The sequence below is a fragment of the Aedes albopictus genome, chromosome 1 (assembly GCF_035046485.1).
Source record: "Aedes albopictus strain Foshan chromosome 1, AalbF5, whole genome shotgun sequence".
Classification (NCBI taxonomy): Eukaryota; Metazoa; Arthropoda; class Insecta; order Diptera; family Culicidae; genus Aedes; species Aedes albopictus.
Window position 1 is genome coordinate 330466782 of NC_085136.1, and position 20197 is coordinate 330486978.

Sequence of the window (20197 nt, forward strand, 5' to 3'; positions counted from 1 at the left end):
GATCAGCAACGTTGTGCTGATACTCAGCAAAAATTTTGCTGAAATTCAGCAATTTAATTTGCTGATTTTTTTTGAAGCTTCGCACTCCTCTGCTTTCACACTCGTCACTCTTCATTATTCAATGCCCACCTTTTATTAATCATAGCTGACTCCTCACTTACCGCTCCGCTCACTTGTTATTCCTCACAACTTACTCAAACTTCTCACCCCATATTTTACACTGCGCATCTCTCCCACTTTACTCCAAATTGCTCACTTCTCAATCCTCATCATTTGTGGGACAGCTTTTCATGCGTATAAATTGAACACGCAACAGCATTTGAGATGAAAAAAATAGGACAGCTTATGCTGAGTAATCCAACATGGAACAAACTTGATATTGTTTCCATAGGGTTCCCAAATGAAGTACATAAGGACTGTTCATTTTATAAAGAGGACACCTTATTTGTGTGATATCTATTTTTTTTTTTCAATAAAATCATTATCAGTTTTTTGCATAAATTTCCATAGGTATTCTACAGTGTAGGAAAAATATAACATTACACAAATTGTCCTTAGTTATGGAACTGAAGCGGTTTTCGTTAAAACTCAATAAAACCCCATTTCTCAAATTTCTACACAACTTTCCACATACATAACTTTAAAATTTTCATGAACTTTTCAATGTGTTGGGATCTAATACCATTCTCCTAAAGGTAGAGCGTAATAGTTGGTCAGTAATAATGCACCAAGCATTACACAACTTGATATAGTGAGTTACCTTGTTATCAATGAAAATGATGAAAAATACTTATTTAAGTCCAGTGATGCAATAACACTATGGATTCAGTTAAAAATTTGTCCAGTACAGAAGAGAATCGCATTCTAAATGATACTGAAGAAAAATATGCTTTAAAGTACGTTCTTCATCATAAATTTAATCCTTCATGATGGTCATAGTGAAAAATTGCATACTTTTTGCTCCATAAATGCAAGTTTTCGATTCTAGAGAAGCTTATTATTGTTTATTTTCAGCAAGGCTTGACCCTATGTGATTATATACCTTATTTGAACATAACTACATGTTAAGTTTTATTTTCGCCATCATTGTTAAGTTGTATTTGCAAAATGTTACATAGTTATTTAGAAGAACCTTCAAAGAATGAAGCTGTTTTACCTCCGGTAACTTCCATAAAGCACAGTAACCGAGCCAACAATGCTATCAAGTAGCGGTTTTCTGCATTTGAAATTGCATTATTAGTACTTTCGACTAGATCCATTGAAAACATTCAAAATTTTATATTTTCATACATTTTTGTTTAACAAATAAATTTTGTTCTGAAAATCGAGTCCGACTTGTAACTTTAATATCTCAACAACTAATATTCCGATTAGATTTATATTTTGCCAGAATATCTATCACTCATACTGCTGCAGTATGGCAAACACTTTTATGAAATTTAAAACGATACACCGATGTTTTACAGTAATTTTGTTTTTATCTTTAGTTTTTGGGAATCGAAAAATTGGATTGGATTGGATTTCTATGAAGTTCAATAATTTTAACCTAATTTAATTATGATTATTATCTGCTAATATAATGTACTGAACAACTAACCAAAGCTGCTCAAATTTGAACTACGCGTTTTCTTTTTACAGCCTTGCAAAGTTGTCCTCTTTATAAAATGAACAGTCCTTATACTAATCGAGAGCGGTTTCTGAAAGTATACGTAAAAATAGACCATTTGGCCTTTGATTTGGCGATAATACTCAACATTTTCAAAAAGTTACTTGGAACAACTATGCTGTAAACCAGTGCACTAAGGGCCAGAATCGCAATCTAGCGGAACTAAATTAATTACTCCAAAACGAAGCATTTCCGACACATGGTGTCTTCGACAAAGTTGTTTGACATCAGCAGAGGCATCTATTGCTAAGAACGTAGTAGTTCGCAACTCGTCCGCATAGGTGGCGCCACCATCTAACTTCTTTGTTTTACGTCCTAGAGACTTGGCGTCTTCGGCAAAGTTGTTTATTTTGGCAAAATAAACAACTCTTTCTCAGACGTCAAAATTCCACAGCCTACTGTTTTCGAGTTATTTTAAAAATAAAAACCAATCAATGAAAAAACAGTTTTTTAAGCTAATTTTGACATTTTTACCTGAAACCACGTGAGTTTTATTTTTTTCCTAATGCATATGTGTCAAACCAAACACATTGTACGGGAATATGTTGAATATTATCATTAAAAATTAAAAATAAAAATACAAATTCGAAAAAACAGTGTGAATTTCATGCCTTAATATCTCACAAAGCGCAAAAAATCGCAACTTCAAAATTTCAGCAAATACGAAACAATACTAGGTGAACATACTGCCAAAAATTTGGAGAGGTATTTTTTGGTGTTTTTGGGATAATAGCTTTTTAGTAACAGTATAAATATAAGTAGTGCCAGCATGTAACTTTTTACTGTTACACATTAGAGAGTTTGTCTTCGAAAAAGTTGTTCATTTTGACTAAATAAACAACTCTTTCTTGGACGCCAAAATTCCACGGCCTACTGTTTTCGAATTAATTATATATACACTAGATTATATTGACAAAAAATACTATAAAACACATTTTGATGCAATAGTATGAACTATTGTTATTGTTTTTACTTTTCTGATGCATAGTAGGTCATGAACATGTCAGTTTCGTGGAGCTTGAGTTTCACAATCTTCTATCAACGTCCTTTCCATCCAGGAACAGATCCACAAGCTTTCGACAAGATATTTCGCGCTCTTGAATTTAAAATAATTGACCAAATAGGTTAAGCTTAAAACATTTTGAAAATGACATGCAAAAAATTAAAAGATATCTTGACCCATGCTGACAATAGTAAACTGACATTTGCTTGACCTACTATGATCGTAAAAGTAAAAACAATAAAAATAGTTCATACTATTGCATCAAAATGTGTTTTATAGTCATTTTTTATCAATATAATCTAGTTTATATGCAATAATTCGAAAACAGTAGGCCGTGGAATTTTGACGTCCAAGAAAGAGTTGTTTATTTAGTCAAAATGAACAACTTTTTCGAAGACATAAACTCTCTAATGTGTAACAGTAAAAAGTTACATGCTGGCACTACTTATATTTATACTGTTACTAAAAAGCTATTATCTCAAAAACACCAAAAAATACCTCTCCAAATTTTTGGCAGTATGTTCACCTTATATTGCTTCGTATTTGCTGAAAATTTGAAGTTGCGATTTTTTGCGCTTTGTGAGATATTAAGGCATGAAATTCACACTGTTTTGACCAATTTGTATTTTTATTTTTAATTTTTAATGATAATATTCAACATATTCCCGTACAATGTGTTTGGTTTGACACATATGCATTAGGAAAAAAATAAACTCACATGGTTTCTGGTAAAAATGTCAAAATTAGCTTAAAAAACTGTTTTTTCATTGATTGGTTTTTATTTTTGAAATAACTCGAAAACAGTAGGCTGTGGAATTTTGACGTCTGAGAAAGAGTTGTTTATTTTGCCAAAATAAACAACTTTGCCGAAGACGCCAAGTCTCTAGGACGTAAAACAAAGAAGTTAGATGGTGGCGCCACCTATGCGGACGAGTTGCGAACTACTACGTTCTTAGCAATAGATGCCTCTGCTGATGTCAAACAACTTTGTCGAAGACACCATGTGTCGGAAATGCTTCGTTTTGGAGTAATTAATTTAGTTCCGCTAGATTGCGATTCTGGCCCTTAGTGCAGTGGTCACTAAAGTGCGGCCCACGGCCCGATCGTGATGCCGAGCTCTTTTTGTTGCCGTAGAATTTCTTGCAATGCTTCTTAAAAAGGTTGTTCTACTCCCAAAATAATCTAGAATAACGTGTGTGACGTTTCACAAATGGATCCGGGAGGTGCAATACAAGCAGTTGAACAAATAGGCCTGAGGATCACTGCTGTACACTGTAGTGCAGAAGCGAATGATTTAGTGCAAAAGATAGTAAAATGCAGAGTGGTAGAAGCCAAAAGTAAGCAAATAGAGAGGAAGAATTCAAAAAGATCGATAATGAGATATAGTCAGCAATAGAAAGTTAAACAAAGCGAATAACAACAAAAACAATTGTGCTCAATCGAAAGCGATAAACATTGAGAAACAGTGAAATAGAGCGACTGAATTTGTTAGAATGGAATGAGAAGCGACAAGTAGCGCTTTTGTATCTCAGAGAACTATAGAATTTATTAAGAGCGACAGGGAGTCAGAAAAAACTAATTACATCGAAGAAAAGTGGATGAGAGTGAAATAAATAAAAAAAAACACTGAAGGAAAATCAAAACAGAGGGGTATAGAACAAAAAAAAAGATAAAAAAATATCATTTAGCTGCAGCGCTGCAAAAGGCAACTCTCAAGACTCTGTTGAATTAAAATGGATTATTGGAAATGCACACGACAGAAACACGGGTTGGATGAAAAAAAAATTTGAATTGCGAAAAGAAATCCATGTGGTCTGGTGGGAATCGATCCCACGACTCTAACTTCGCCAATAGATTGTTTCTTTTTACTTAGATTCTTGTAGATTTTTCCCAGATTTTGGAAACGATCAATATATAGTATTTAGAACTTCAACTGGTAGAGCAAACACGATTGGTAACTATGACAGCAACTTGGAAACAAATCGGTGCGACAACGGCGCGGTGCTGTCGACAATCACAATGTGTGTGCTCGCCTACTACGATGTGATGAGGAGCAAGATTCTTTCCTCGCCACTTTGCCTTATAAGTCATTTGTTCTCACCAGGCAGCTGTGTTCGTACGGACAACGACTAGACTCCAAGTCGTCCACTCTTCAAGGGACGGACACAAACCGGCTCCACCACCATCGGAGTCGGGACCCAGAAAAGGGAAGCGGATTGCCTTACCATATAATTTATAAACCGTTTAATGGTGTAATGAAAATATCTCGGATACTTTGTCACTATTAGTCGTAATCTTTTGTTAAAGATGCTTTATGAGGCTCTCATCCTGGTTGTTCCTTCGTCGATGGCGCTGCTGTCGTCACCGCACGGAGATCCAAGCAGACATCTATTATGTGTGATCATCATAGTAGCACGAGAAGCTCTTAGCAATCTCATAGCAGGCTTCGTTGCATAGTCCACTTCGCGCATGTGTCAATTGATCTGGATTATTCCGCGCCTGCTTCGCATCACCGATCGCATGTTTGGTTGTTACTATTTTTTTTGCGGAGGCGAAAACGATTGACTTGTCTGCTTCTAGCGTTTGCAACACCAATAGTATACTGCTGTTCGGAATGAATTGACCGACTGTATCTGATAGATGTTAACTAGGAGAACACATCGAAAGTTTTTGATGTACAATTTCGAAAGATGAGAGTAACAAGAGGATAGGGGAACAAAAGGTTGGAAAAGTCAATTTTTGTATGAAAAAAAAAACCCAAGGGTCACATCATCCCAAAAAGCACTACATATATTCTCCGTGACAGTCGACTTTATACGGCCGGGGTTGATTTTCGGATTAGAAGAGTTTCGCACGCCAACCTGTCAAACCGGAGCGCAGATGGCAATAAACTCCACCGACGGCCAGGGTTCCCATATCAGGGACCTGCGCGTACAATCGGTCACAATCGAGTAGGTAGCAGTAGCCTATTCTATCCCGTTGCAATCCGCGTCGTCATCATTGTCACGTGTGTCATGTGTCATGTGGATCCAGCAGCAGAGGTGGTCAAATTCAGAGCGCGAACCCCGGATCGATCGATCGATCGCCTTATGGAAAACTGTCGATAGCGAAAGATGAATGGCGTGAGTGGAGTTTTTCTTTTGCTTCACGAATGGTTGGTTGCAGCACCAGCGAAAGGGGAAAATTTGCATTTTGAAAGGTGCAGTTGCAGCACAGTGATAGGCTTTATGGAGTTACTAAAGCGATCATGTGCAGTGAAGTCTGTTTTTGCTGTTAAGGAAGCATCAGTTCGTTTTAGAGGAAACTGGGGAGAAGAAGCGAAGCATTTGGAATAAGATGGTTTGGGCAATCAAAAAACAATAACTATAACTATAAACAGCGATTGAAAGGGATAAAAAGCTATACTGAACGATGGACAGCAATGAAGATGCAGAATGACACTGAACAAAACAAAGTGATGCAGAACGAAAAAGAATGAATACAGAGTTATACAGGACGATACTATGCAGGGAGAGCTATACAGAGCAATGGAGAGCGATTCAAAGCGGTACAGAGCGGACACATAATGATGCAGTACGATACAGAGTTACATAATGATAAAGATAGACACAAATCGATAAAGAGTAAAACAGAGCGATACAGAGCGATACAGAGTGGTTCAGAGCGATACAGAGTGAAAATGAGCGATAATAAGCGATACGGAGCGATACAGAGCGAAACAGAGTAACAAAGAGCGAAACAGACCAAAAAATGAGCGATAATGAGCGAACTATAGTGACGAAGAGCGATTCAGAGTAAAAAATAGCAAAAATGAGCGATACAGAGCGATATTAAGCGATACAGAGCGATACAGAGCGATACAAAGCAAAAATGAGCGATAATGAGAAAAACAGAGCGATATAGAGCAATACAGAGTAGATGCAGAGCGATATGGAGCATTACGAAGTGAATCAGAGCAATACAGAGCGATACAAAGTGACTCAGAGCGAAACTGAGTGAAAATGAGCGATAATAAGCGATACAGAGCGAAACAGAGTAACAAAGAGCGAAACAGACCAAAAAATGAGCGATAATGAGCGAACCATAGTGGCAAAGAGCGATTCAGAGTAAAAATTAGCAAAAAATGAGCGATATAGAGCGATACAGAGTGATAATGAGTGACGCTCAGAGTGATACTGAGTGATAATGAGCGATACAAAGTGATTTAGAGCGATACAGAGCGATAGTGAGCGATACAGAGTGACAAAGAGCGATTCAGTGCAAAAATGAGCGATAGTGATCGATACAGAGAGATAATGAGCGACACACAGAGCGATACATAGTGATAATGAGCGACCCAGAGCGATATAGTGCGATACCGAGCGAAACAGAGTGCAAAACAGCAATTCAGAGCAAAAATGAGCGATAATGAGCGATACAGAGAGATAATGAGCGACACACAGAGCGATACAGCGCGATACAGAGCAAAAATGAGCGATGAGTGATACAGAGTAGATGCAGTGCAGAGTGATACGGAGCGTTACGGAGTGAATCAGAGCAATACATAGTGATACAAAGTGATTCAGAGCGGTACAGAGTGATAATGAGCGATGCAGAGCGATGCAGAGCGATATAGAGCTAAACAGAGTGACAAAGAGCGATTCAGGGAAAAATGACCGATAAGAGTGAAACAGAGTGACAAAGAGCGATTCAGAGCTATGCAGAACGATACAAAACGATACAGAGTGATTCTGAACGGCACTGAACGATTCAAAGCGATACAGAACAACATAGAGCAACACATAGCGATACAGCGTTAAAGAGAGGGATATTGAGTGGATGCAGAGCGATGCAGTGCGACACCGTGCGGCATAGAGCGACACAGAGCGATACAGAGTGGATGCAGATCAATACAGCGTGAAAACGAGCGATAATAATCAAGACAGAGCGATACAGAGTGGATGCAGAGACGAGAGACGAGAGACGAGAGACGAGAGACGAGAGAAGAGAGACGAGAGACGAGAGACGAGAGACGAGAGACGAGAGACGAGAGACGAGAGACGAGAGACGAGAGACGAGAGACGAGAGACGAGAGACGAGAGACGAGAGACGAGAGACGAGAGACGAGAGACGAGAGACGAGAGACGAGAGACGAGAGACGAGAGACGAGAGACGAGAGACGAGAGAAGAGAGACGAGAGACGAGAGACGAGAGACGAGAGACGAGAGACGAGAGACGAGAGACGAGAGACGAGAGACGAGAGACGAGAGACGAGAGACGAGAGACGAGAGACGAGAGACGAGAGACGAGAGACGAGAGACGAGAGACGAGAGACGAGAGACGAGAGACGAGAGACGAGAGACGAGAGACGAGAGACGAGAGACGAGAGACGAGAGACGAGAGACGAGAGACGAGAGACGAGAGACGAGAGACGAGAGACGAGAGACGAGAGACGAGAGACGAGAGACGAGAGACGAGAGACGAGAGACGAGAGACGAGAGACGAGAGACGAGAGACGAGAGAAGAGAGACGAGAGACGAGAGACGAGAGACGAGAGACGAGAGACGAGAGACGAGAGACGAGAGACGAGAGACGAGAGACGAGAGACGAGAGACGAGAGACGAGAGACGAGAGACGAGAGACGAGAGACGAGAGACGAGAGACGAGAGACGAGAGACGAGAGACGAGAGACGAGAGACGAGAGACGAGAGACGAGAGACGAGAGACGAGAGACGAGAGACGAGAGACGAGAGACGAGAGACGAGAGACGAGAGACGAGAGACGAGAGACGAGAGACGAGAGACGAGAGACGAGAGACGAGAGACGAGAGACGAGAGACGAGAGACGAGAGACGAGAGACGAGAGACGAGAGACGAGAGACGAGAGACGAGAGACGAGAGACGAGAGACGAGAGACGAGAGACGAGAGACGAGAGACGAGAGACGAGAGACGAGAGACGAGAGACGAGAGACGAGAGACGAGAGACGAGAGACGAGAGACGAGAGACGAGAGACGAGAGACGAGAGACGAGAGACGAGAGACGAGAGACGAGAGACGAGAGACGAGAGACGAGAGACGAGAGACGAGAGACGAGAGACGAGAGACGAGAGACGAGAGACGAGAGACGAGAGACGAGAGACGAGAGACGAGAGACGAGAGACGAGAGACGAGAGACGAGAGACGAGAGACGAGAGACGAGAGACGAGAGACGAGAGACGAGAGACGAGAGACGAGAGACGAGAGACGAGAGACGAGAGACGAGAGACGAGAGACGAGAGACGAGAGACGAGAGACGAGAGACGAGAGACGAGAGACGAGAGACGAGAGACGAGAGACGAGAGACGAGAGACGAGAGACGAGAGACGAGAGACGAGAGACGAGAGACGAGAGACGAGAGACGAGAGACGAGAGACGAGAGACGAGAGACGAGAGACGAGAGACGAGAGACGAGAGACGAGAGACGAGAGACGAGAGACGAGAGACGAGAGACGAGAGACGAGAGACGAGAGACGAGAGACGAGAGACGAGAGACGAGAGACGAGAGACGAGAGACGAGAGACGAGAGACGAGAGACGAGAGACGAGAGACGAGAGACGAGAGACGAGAGACGAGAGACGAGAGACGAGAGACGAGAGACGAGAGACGAGAGACGAGAGACGAGAGACGAGAGACGAGAGACGAGAGACGAGAGACGAGAGACGAGAGACGAGAGACGAGAGACGAGAGACGAGAGACGAGAGACGAGAGACGAGAGACGAGAGACGAGAGACGAGAGACGAGAGACGAGAGACGAGAGACGAGAGACGAGAGACGAGAGACGAGAGACGAGAGACGAGAGACGAGAGACGAGAGACGAGAGACGAGAGACGGACGAGAGACGAGAGACGAGAGACGAGAGACGAGAGACGAGAGACGAGAGACGAGAGACGAGAGACGAGAGACGAGAGACGAGAGACGAGAGACGAGAGACGAGAGACGAGAGACGAGAGACGAGAGACGAGAGACGAGAGACGAGAGACGAGAGACGAGAGACGAGAGACGAGAGACGAGAGACGAGAGACGAGAGACGAGAGACGAGAGACGAGAGACGAGAGACGAGAGACGAGAGACGAGAGACGAGAGACGAGAGACGAGAGACGAGAGACGAGAGACGAGAGACGAGAGACGAGAGACGAGAGACGAGAGACGAGAGACGAGCGACGAGAGACGAGAGACGAGAGAAGAGAGAAGAGAGACGAGAGACGAGAGACGAGAGACGAGAGACGAGAGACGAGAGAAGAGAGACGAGAGACGAGAGACGAGAGACGAGAGACGAGAGACGAGAGACGAGAGACGAGAGACGAGAGACGAGAGACGAGAGACGAGAGACGAGAGACGAGAGACGAGAGACGAGAGACGAGAGACGAGAGACGAGAGACGAGAGACGAGAGACGAGAGACGAGAGACGAGAGACGAGAGACGAGAGACGAGAGACGAGAGACGAGAGACGAGAGACGAGAGACGAGAGACGAGAGACGAGAGACGAGAGACGAGAGACGAGAGACGAGAGACGAGAGACGAGAGACGAGAGACGAGAGACGAGAGACGAGAGACGAGAGACGAGAGACGAGAGACGAGAGACGAGAGACGAGAGACGAGAGACGAGAGACGAGAGACGAGAGACGAGAGACGAGAGACGAGAGACGAGAGACGAGAGACGAGAGACGAGAGACGAGAGACGAGAGACGAGAGACGAGAGACGAGAGACGAGAGACGAGAGACGAGAGACGAGAGACGAGAGACGAGAGACGAGAGACGAGAGACGAGAGACGAGAGACGAGAGACGAGAGACGAGAGACGAGAGACGAGAGACGAGAGACGAGAGACGAGAGACGAGAGACGAGAGACGAGAGACGAGAGACGAGAGACGAGAGACGAGAGACGAGAGACGAGAGACGAGAGACGAGAGACGAGAGACGAGAGACGAGAGACGAGAGACGAGAGACGAGAGACGAGAGACGAGAGACGAGAGACGAGAGACGAGAGACGAGAGACGAGAGACGAGAGACGAGAGACGAGAGACGAGAGACGAGAGACGAGAGACGAGAGACGAGAGACGAGAGACGAGAGACGAGAGACGAGAGACGAGAGACGAGAGACGAGAGACGAGAGACGAGAGACGAGAGACGAGAGACGAGAGACGAGAGACGAGAGACGAGAGACGAGAGACGAGAGACGAGAGACGAGAGACGAGAGACGAGAGACGAGAGACGAGAGACGAGAGACGAGAGACGAGAGACGAGAGACGAGAGACGAGAGACGAGAGACGAGAGACGAGAGACGAGAGACGAGAGACGAGAGACGAGAGACGAGAGACGAGAGACGAGAGACGAGAGACGAGAGACGAGAGACGAGAGACGAGAGACGAGAGACGAGAGACGAGAGACGAGAGACGAGAGACGAGAGACGAGAGACGAGAGACGAGAGACGAGAGACGAGAGACGAGAGACGAGAGACAGAGAGACGAGAGACGAGAGACGAGAGACGAGAGACGAGAGACGAGAGACGAGAGACGAGAGACGAGAGACGAGAGACGAGAGACAGAGAGACGAGAGACGAGAGACGAGAGAAGAGAGACGAGAGACGAGAGACGAGAGACGAGAGACGAGAGAAGAGAGACGAGAGACGAGAGACGAGAGACGAGAGATGAGAGACGAGAGACGAGAAGACGAGAGACGAGAGACGAGAGACGAGAGACGAGAGACGAGAGACGAGAGAAGAGAGACGAGAGACGAGAGACGAGAGACGAGAGATGAGAGACGAGAGACGCGAAACGAGAGACGAGAGACGAGAGACGAGAGACGAGAGACGAGAGATGAGAGACGAGAGACGCGAAACGAGAGACGAGAGACGAGGGACGAGAGACGAGAGACGAGAGACGAGAGACGCGAGACGAGAGACGAGAGACGAGAGACGAGAGACGAGAGACGAGAGACGAGAGACGAGAGACGAGAGACGAGAGACGAGAGACGAGAGACGAGAGACGAGAGACGAGAGACGAGAGATGAGAGACGAGAGACGCGAAACGAGAGACGAGAGACGAGAGACGAGAGACGAGAGAAGAGAGACGAGAGACGAGAGACGAGAGACGAGTGACGAGAGACGAGAGACGAGGCAATACCAGGCGGTGATTCTTCTTGATTTATCTGATTCTTCTGCTTCTTCTGATTTTTCTGATTCTTCTGATTCTTCTGATTCTTCTGATTCTTCAGATTCTTCTGATTCTTCTGATTCTTCTGATTCTTTTGATGCTTCTGATTCTTCTGATTCTTCTGATTCTTCTGATTCGTCTGATTCTTCTGATTCTTCTTATTCTTCTGATTCTTCTGATTCTTCTGATTCATCTGATTCATCTGATTCTTCTGATTCTTCTGATTCTTCTGATTCTTCTGACTCTTCTGATTCTTCTGAATCTTCTGATTCTTCGGATCCTTCTGATTCTTCTGATTCTTCTGTTTCTTCTGATTCTTCTGATTCTTCTGATTCTGCTGATTCTTCTGATTCTTCGGATTCTTCTGATTCTTTGGATTCTTCGAACACTTCGGATTCATCAGATTCTTCGGATTCTTTTCGTTCTTTTGGTTCTTCTGATTCTTCTGATTCTTCTGATTCTTTTGATTATTCTGATTATTCTGATTCTTCTGATTCTTCTGATTCTTCTGATTCTTCTGATACTTCTGATTCTTCTGATTTTTCTGATTCTTCTGATTCTTCTGATTCTTCTGGTTCTTCTGAGTCTTCTGATTCTCCTGATTGTTCCGAATCTTCTGATTCTTCTGATTCTTCTGATTCTTTTGATTCTTCTGATACATCTGATTCTTCCGATTCTTTTGATTCTTGTAAATCTTGTGATTCTTACACTGGTTTGTGATAACACTGGTTTGGATGGTTTCTTGGAAATGGTTCCCCATCATACCTTTCTTCTCACTCCTACTGTACTTTTCACCGATCGCGCGCGCGTACGCGAGGAATTCAATTCAAATCACTTTACGACACACAGTAGTGGAATCATACACCCGTTAAGAGCCACAAAGAGACTGAACTCTGTAACACGGAGAGTGCAGTACTGCATCCAGCAGCATCCATCACATCGATCACAGACAATCACTTCGTCTTTTTTGTTTGTTCGAATGGACTCTTGATTTTGGATTGGAATTCGATTGAATTCAAATTAGACGAAGAGGAAAATGGAAGTTTGGTGCGCCACTCACTCACTACTGGCTGGTCGGCCAGAGGGCACTCCCGGTGCGGTATCCGGCCAGAATTGGCCATGATTGATGGTTGATTCATGACTCGGTCCCGCGGAGTTCACATAATCAGGAGCCTAGTGCCTGGCAGTCAGTCACTCAATTAGGTCAATCCCGAAGCGTGAGGCGCGGAAAATGAGTTTGATTCGGAGTATTTTAAACAGTGCCAATCTAAGGAGATTTCGCCTACTGCGAGTGTGCGAAAAATGTTGGCACCTGTTACAGGCAAACCAAACCGAAAGGTGTCAACGCCAACCGCGATCGTGAGAGTCCTCTAATCGGGTGGTATAAATTTCAGTCGTATGGCACAATCGATCCTAGTGATCGCAGGTGGAATGTGAGCCCTACCTGTCGCCGTCGTTGTTGCATAGCTACGGCGGTACGGTTATGTATGGGGATCGCTTGAGCAAGAGACTGGCTGTCTGCTGGGGCTCCACCATAGACTGGATTGGACACACTGACTGTGGGCCAGCCGCCGCGTGTGTGCATGAGAATGTAGTAACATAATTCTTGTCGTAAACTAGCCCGAGATAAGATTGAATGAAAAATGGTTCGGAATTGGAAATTAAGCCTAGCACAATCGCTCTCGTGGCGGCGGTGGCAGCACACCACCGTCACACGCGGTAACTACTGGCGATCGTTGCCTACCTACTGCTGCTCTGTAGATGCAGTGTGCATGAGTCAAATTCAAGCAAAGGAAGCTCACCCGAGTAGAAAAAGATATCATACATTTTGTAGTGTCCGGACGGACACAGTGACCCCCAATCAACTCAAATGACCGAATTGGCCGAATATTTGCACCAACGAGGATCTTGACGAGGATGGATGCAAATTATGCAACCTACTCGAAATACTTCACAAGACTGAAGATTTCATCTTATCTTGATCGTTTGCTTTGTTTATCCGGTAGCGCATCGCCGTTGCTGATGCCATATCGACACTGGTTCTTCATTAGGGCCTAACTGACATTTTCGATTTCTCTTCATCGATCCTCTCTTTGTGTTATTACGGAAAGTGTATTAAGTTTTCCAAAGATTTTTTGGTTGAAAAGCGCAGACGACGACTCTAGAAACAAAAAGAATAATGATTTCGTTTGTTTTGATCAAGTTATTAGCGAAAGAAAGAGTCGATGAAGAGAAATCGATCAAGTCAGTTAGGCCCTTAAGAAAAATCATTGTCGGTATGCCCTATAGGGCAGTGCATGAAATTATTTCCTTCTCTTTCACTCTTACAGAAATTTTGTAAACAACAAGGCCACGAAACGTCAAAGTCCCATACAAAATCAAAACAGTGCAGTGCCCTATTGACCCTTTTCTCGCTATCCCTCTCAATCCCTACATTCTCCTTCTGTCCTACTCTCTCATTATTTTAAAAGTTCAATTTTTCCCATCAACAATATTCATTTCGATTATATTTCACTTAAGGCCGCACGGGACGACGTGTAATTTTTGCTATCTTGCCTCTCTTTCTAACAATTTGCCTCGCGATTTTGAAGAAGGAAATGTCAATTTCTACTGCACTGACGTAGCTGAAACTTTAGTCGATTGTGCACCGAAAGTGAGCAAATGAACGATCAAATTTCTAGTCGAAAACATGAAGTAGAAGTTGAGATTTGCATCTTTTTAACAACAGAGCAATGGCGGACGATTCAGCCACCGTCCCGTCCGGCCTTAATTGTAGCACAACTTACAATTGCCGTCATTCTAAATAGGATATTATCACTCATCATCATCACAATCTGAGACGAGACTCGCGAAGACGGTCTTCTTTTTCTCCAGTTTGATGTTTTTTCTTCCTCCTATCTGCGTTGACATTATGTTTTGGGCTGGTGGTTCAAACACGTACGTGACCGCATCACCTCGCATGCAGTGTAACTGAATCCCATTCACGCACAAAATCATGTTTTGATGAAATTTTGCATCGCCAAAAATCGTCAAGCAAAGTAATCATTGAAATATTTTGTTTTCAATTTATTTTTGATAATACAGGAGAAGAAAATGCTGCTTGGAGTGAATTTTAGCTTCAGAATTTATCTCGGATAGCAATACTTTCCTCGTTTTAGGTAACGTAATCAAACGGGCTACAACTGACAGATCAGTTGAGCTACACTTGACATTGCTTTTTTTCCTCTTCGCGAGTCTCGTCTCAGATCACAATCATCCTCATTTCCAATCAACTTCTTTGTTATTTTTCTTACATTTCATATATTTTTTTTTATCTTTTATCTCATCTTTCATCATCATCGACTCTCATCTCTTATCTCTCTTACATTTCTATCTTCTTTCATATCTCACCATCTCTCATCTTTTATGAGTTATTTCTCATTACTCATCATCCCATTATAAGGCATTATCATCCTTTATATCTTATCTTTTCTCTCTTAACTCTTATCTCTTATAGATTCTTTTGCACCGTATTCGACCCCTGCAGAAAATTTTTGTCACGTTTGAATATGTTCCTACCAGTATCAGCATACTCATAAACATCTCTTATCATTTATCTATCATATTTCATATTTCATCTTTTATCTCATTTATTATCTTCCAACTCTCATCTCCCATCTCTTATCTCTCATGCCTCATGTTTTCTCTCGCATCTCTCATCTATTTTCATCATCATCATCTCTCATCTTTTATCACTCATCACTCATCTCATCCCTCATCTCGTAACTCTCATCTCTTATTTCTCATTTTTCGTCTCTCATCTCTTACAGTCGAACTTCCATAAGTCGATGTTCCTTGACTCGATATCGACTCATGGAGGTAAATTTTTCCATACTGAAAAATAATTTCTGGGTTACATCTCTCAACTCTCAGCTCTCATCTCTTATCTCATTGCTCATCTCTAACCTTCCATCTCCCATCATCATCATCTCTCATCGTGCTCATCATCATCTCTAATCTCTCATCTCTTATCTCTTTTCTTGCATCTCTCATTCCTCAACTCTCATTTCTCATTCATCATCTTTAATATCCCATCTCCTATCGCTCATTTTTCCCATCTCCTCTCGCATTTTTCATATCTGATCATCATCATCTCTCATCCTTCATCTCTTCCTAAATACTCATATCTTATACCTCACCTTTCACCTCTTGTCTCTCACCTCACACATTTCATGTTTCAGTTTTCATTTCTCTTTTTTCATTTCTCATCTCGTATCTCTCATCTTTTATCTGTCTCAACTTCCATCTTGCATCACTCTCTCATCTCTTTTCTTTTATCTTTCATCTTTAATTTCTCATCTCTCAACCCTAATCTTTCATTTTTCATCTCTCTTCCCTTATATTTCATCTCTCATCAACCTTATCTCATCTCTCACCTCTCAATTCATATCTTACCACTCAATTGAGATTTCTCATCTCTCATTACTTATATCGAATTGCTCATCTTCCCTCTCTCATTTCTTATCTCTCATTTCATGTCTCATCTCCCATCTCTCAGGTCTCCCTTCTCATCTCTCGTAATCATCATCTCTCATTTAAACTCTCATCATTCATGTTTCATCCCTCATCTCTTATCTTTCATTTCTCAACTCTCACATCTGACCTCTCATCTTTCATCGCTCATCATCCTCATCGTAATCATCATTATCATCACCATCTTTCATCTAACATTTCTCATCATCATCTCTTATCATTCATCTATCATACTTCATATCTCATCTCATTTATCATCTTCCATCTCTCATTACTCATTACTGATCTCTCATCACTGATCTCTCATCTCTCATCTCTCGTCTTTCATCTATCATCTCTCATCACTGATATTTCATCCCTCATCTAGCATTTTTCGTTTTTCATCTCTCATATCTCATCACCATCTTTCTTCTCTCATCACTGATCTCTCATATCTCATCTCTCAATACCTGGCATCTTGCATCTCTCATTTCCTCCCATATCTCATCTCTTATTTCTCTTGTCCCATCTCTCATTTCCCATATTTTATCACCTATCTCACCTCTAATTTTTCGTCTTTCATTATCATCGCTCATTTTCCATCTCTCCATCTTTCATATACCATCTCTCATCCACTAATATCGCATCCCTCACTTCTAATCCTTCATTTTTTATCTCTAATCTCTCATCTCTCACCTCTTATATTTTATATCTCAGCATTCATGTCTCAACTCTCGTTTCTCATCTCACACCATTTCTCATCTTTCAGCTCTTATCTCTTATTTCTCATCTCTAACCTTGCATCTCTCATCATTGTCATCTCTCATCGTCCTCATCATCATCAGCTTCAGCATCTCTCATCTAAAATCTCTCTTTTCTCATCGTCAGCATCATCATCTCACCTGTAATCTCTCATCTCTTACCATCATCACTCATAATCATTTTCGTCATCATTATCAGCCTTCCCTCTCGGGGAATTCGTTTTTTTTACTATGGTTTACCCTCTCTGGAGAATTCGCCGTCAACTTACCCTCTCAGGGGAATTTGTTTTTTTTTATGGCTTACGCTCTCGGAAGAACTTACCATCGGTTTACCCTCTTTTTCTTCTAATCGTACTTTTTTCTCGCGCTCTGCACCTGCAAAAACTCCTTAAGCCCAGTTTTGTGTTCAAAAGAAATCGCTCAAGAAAGTTCTTGGCCGATTCCTGGCAGAAACTTTCTACAGTGACTGCCATTTGAATTGTCATTTCTTCGCAACTGCGTACTGCGATCGAAGAAAAGGTGATTTCTTGAGCTATTCAGGCAAGGAATTTCGCATTCATCAAGATAGGCTGAGAAATTCCTTCTGAACTGCAAACAGCGCAGATCACAAGAAATTCCTTGGCCTATCCCGATGCGTGGGAAATTCAGGCAAGGATTCGCTCAAGAAATAAGAAAGCGTCGCTTTATTCCAGATCCTAGTACGGAGCTGAAACGAAACGTCAAATCAAATGGGGCTTGCTGTGTTAAATTTCTTGACCATTCCAGTCACGGAAAAATAATGCACTGAACGAAAATTACTTGACCAATTCCGTTTGAAGTGCATAGGGTATCGCGCCACTTGGGCGGTGGCTTCTATATTCGTCTGTTTTCCGCTATAACTCAGTCAATTTTGAACCAGTTGACTTGAAATGTTGTACACGGTTAGATACTATACCTATCTCACCGCATTCCATTCCAAAAATTGTATCAATTGGTTAAAATTTGACTGGGTTATAGCGGAAAACAGACCAAAATAGAAGCCATCGCCCAAGTGGCGCGATTCCCTACCTCGCATTTATCTGGACACGCAACATCAAAGCAAAACAATCACAAATAATAATATGACAATCCTCTTTCGCACCAAACCAAACCACAGAGAACAGACATCCAAATTGCCACAGTCAGTGGTGAGTACGCATATCTATAGATAAGCTTTATATTCACCACCGACAACAGCGTGGGAACTTTGCGACAGCAGCGCCACCACGAAGTTGCCACTTGTATTGCCATTTCAAATGACCGTTAAATTCCTTACACAGCTTTGGAACTGGACTTGGATATCTGTTCTCTGTGCCCGAATTGAGTCGCTGCTAAAAACCACAAGCCCGTTCCGACAACTAATTCGTCACTATAGGGGAGCAGTCACTATAGGAACTTACCTACCGGCTGTGTCATTGTAGTGTCCGGACGGACAAAGTGGTCACTCATCAACTCAAATGACCGAATTGGCCGAATCTTTGCACCAACGAGGATCTTGACGAGGATGGATGCAAATTAGGCAACCTACTCGCGTGAAATATTTTACAAGACTGAAGTTTTCATCTCATCTTGATCGTTTGTTTTGTTTGCTTTGTTTAGCGCAGTTTCGAGTTCAAAAGGAATCGCTCAAGAAACTTCTTGAGCGATTCCTGTCAGAAACGTTCTACCATAGACTTAATGTTGGTTTTACGGTGACTGCCATTTGAATTGTCATTTCTTCGTAACTGCATACTGCGATGGAAGAAAAATGGTTTCTTGGGCGATTCAGGCAAGGAATTTCCCATGCATCAAGATAGGCCGAGATATTCCTTCTGAAGCTTAGTTTCCTCAACAATCAATATGAAACTGGAAATTCGCCCTTGACGCCAGTTTCATCATTTTTAAATGACCCCATTCCCCCAGTACATCATTTTTGAATGGCCATAAGAAGGCGGCGCTTTTGACGCGTCGTACTGTCAACCCTATTTTTCTCCGTTCGTTGAAAACATTTGAAAATTATATTCACACAAGGATAACGCTTGCAGATCCCGGTAGGTATTACCTGAATCAAAATTATGATTAGTTTATGATGCACTTTACACCATTTTTCTCTTTCACAGAGTATCCCTGGATCAATTAACACTCTGCCTGGAACGCGGTCATAAGCAAGGTCCTAAAAAAGTTTCCTTTAATACCATCGAAATGGCCTGTCCGGATCTTTCATTCAAGCTATCGGTTTCGCAAGTAATGCCAGACGCATCCGCAGCAGAAGTCATGGGTGTCGTCTCCGTGGATGCCGAGGAATCATGGGTCGGGATCTTGAGAGAAGGTCAGCCTTTCACCAAGTGTTAGCCGACGAGGAGCAGTTCAAGATGGAATTGAGCGCAGCGGAACCGATTCGTGACCGTTATTAAAAATAGTGATTTATTCATTCTATACATTCTATTAATAATGTGTTATGCTTCATATTACACTCTCAGATGAGCTATATTAGGAAAACGAAATGGCGAAAATGTATAACATTTTCTTATACATTCGATATGAAAATTTCTTTTCGTGTAGATGGAGCGGGAGCGGTGGTCGGTCCACGGTCCTTGGGCAATCAGTGAAGTGCCCGAGAAAGAGAGGTTTGATTCCACGATTGCCGCCGGAAAGCACTGTGTATTAACAAGCCCCTATGCAGGTCATATGGAGCTCTAAAGTCGGATCATACCTAAACGCTGGGAATTCAACATTTATAGCATGATATTTTTTGATGATTAGCAGTTCCTCGATCATTCAGCAAACAGGAGGGGAGGGGAATCTGTGCTATGATTGGACGTTGCGCACTTCAGCCAACTTCAGATGAGAAGTCATGCCACATTTTGTCGGAACCTTATGACCGGTGACATATGCTGTTCGTCAAGCATGCTACACCAAATTGTCTACTAGGTCCACCACTTTCCGGAGTCGATAGAGCTATTTCCCTCAGAAGCCTCAGAATCTGTTTTTAGCGCTACCAGCAACTTAATTATAAACGGCGCACGATGCGGAGTAGAATAGGGCACTGCATTGTTTTGATTTTATATGGGATTTTGACGTTTCTTGGCCTTGTTGTTTACAAAATTTCT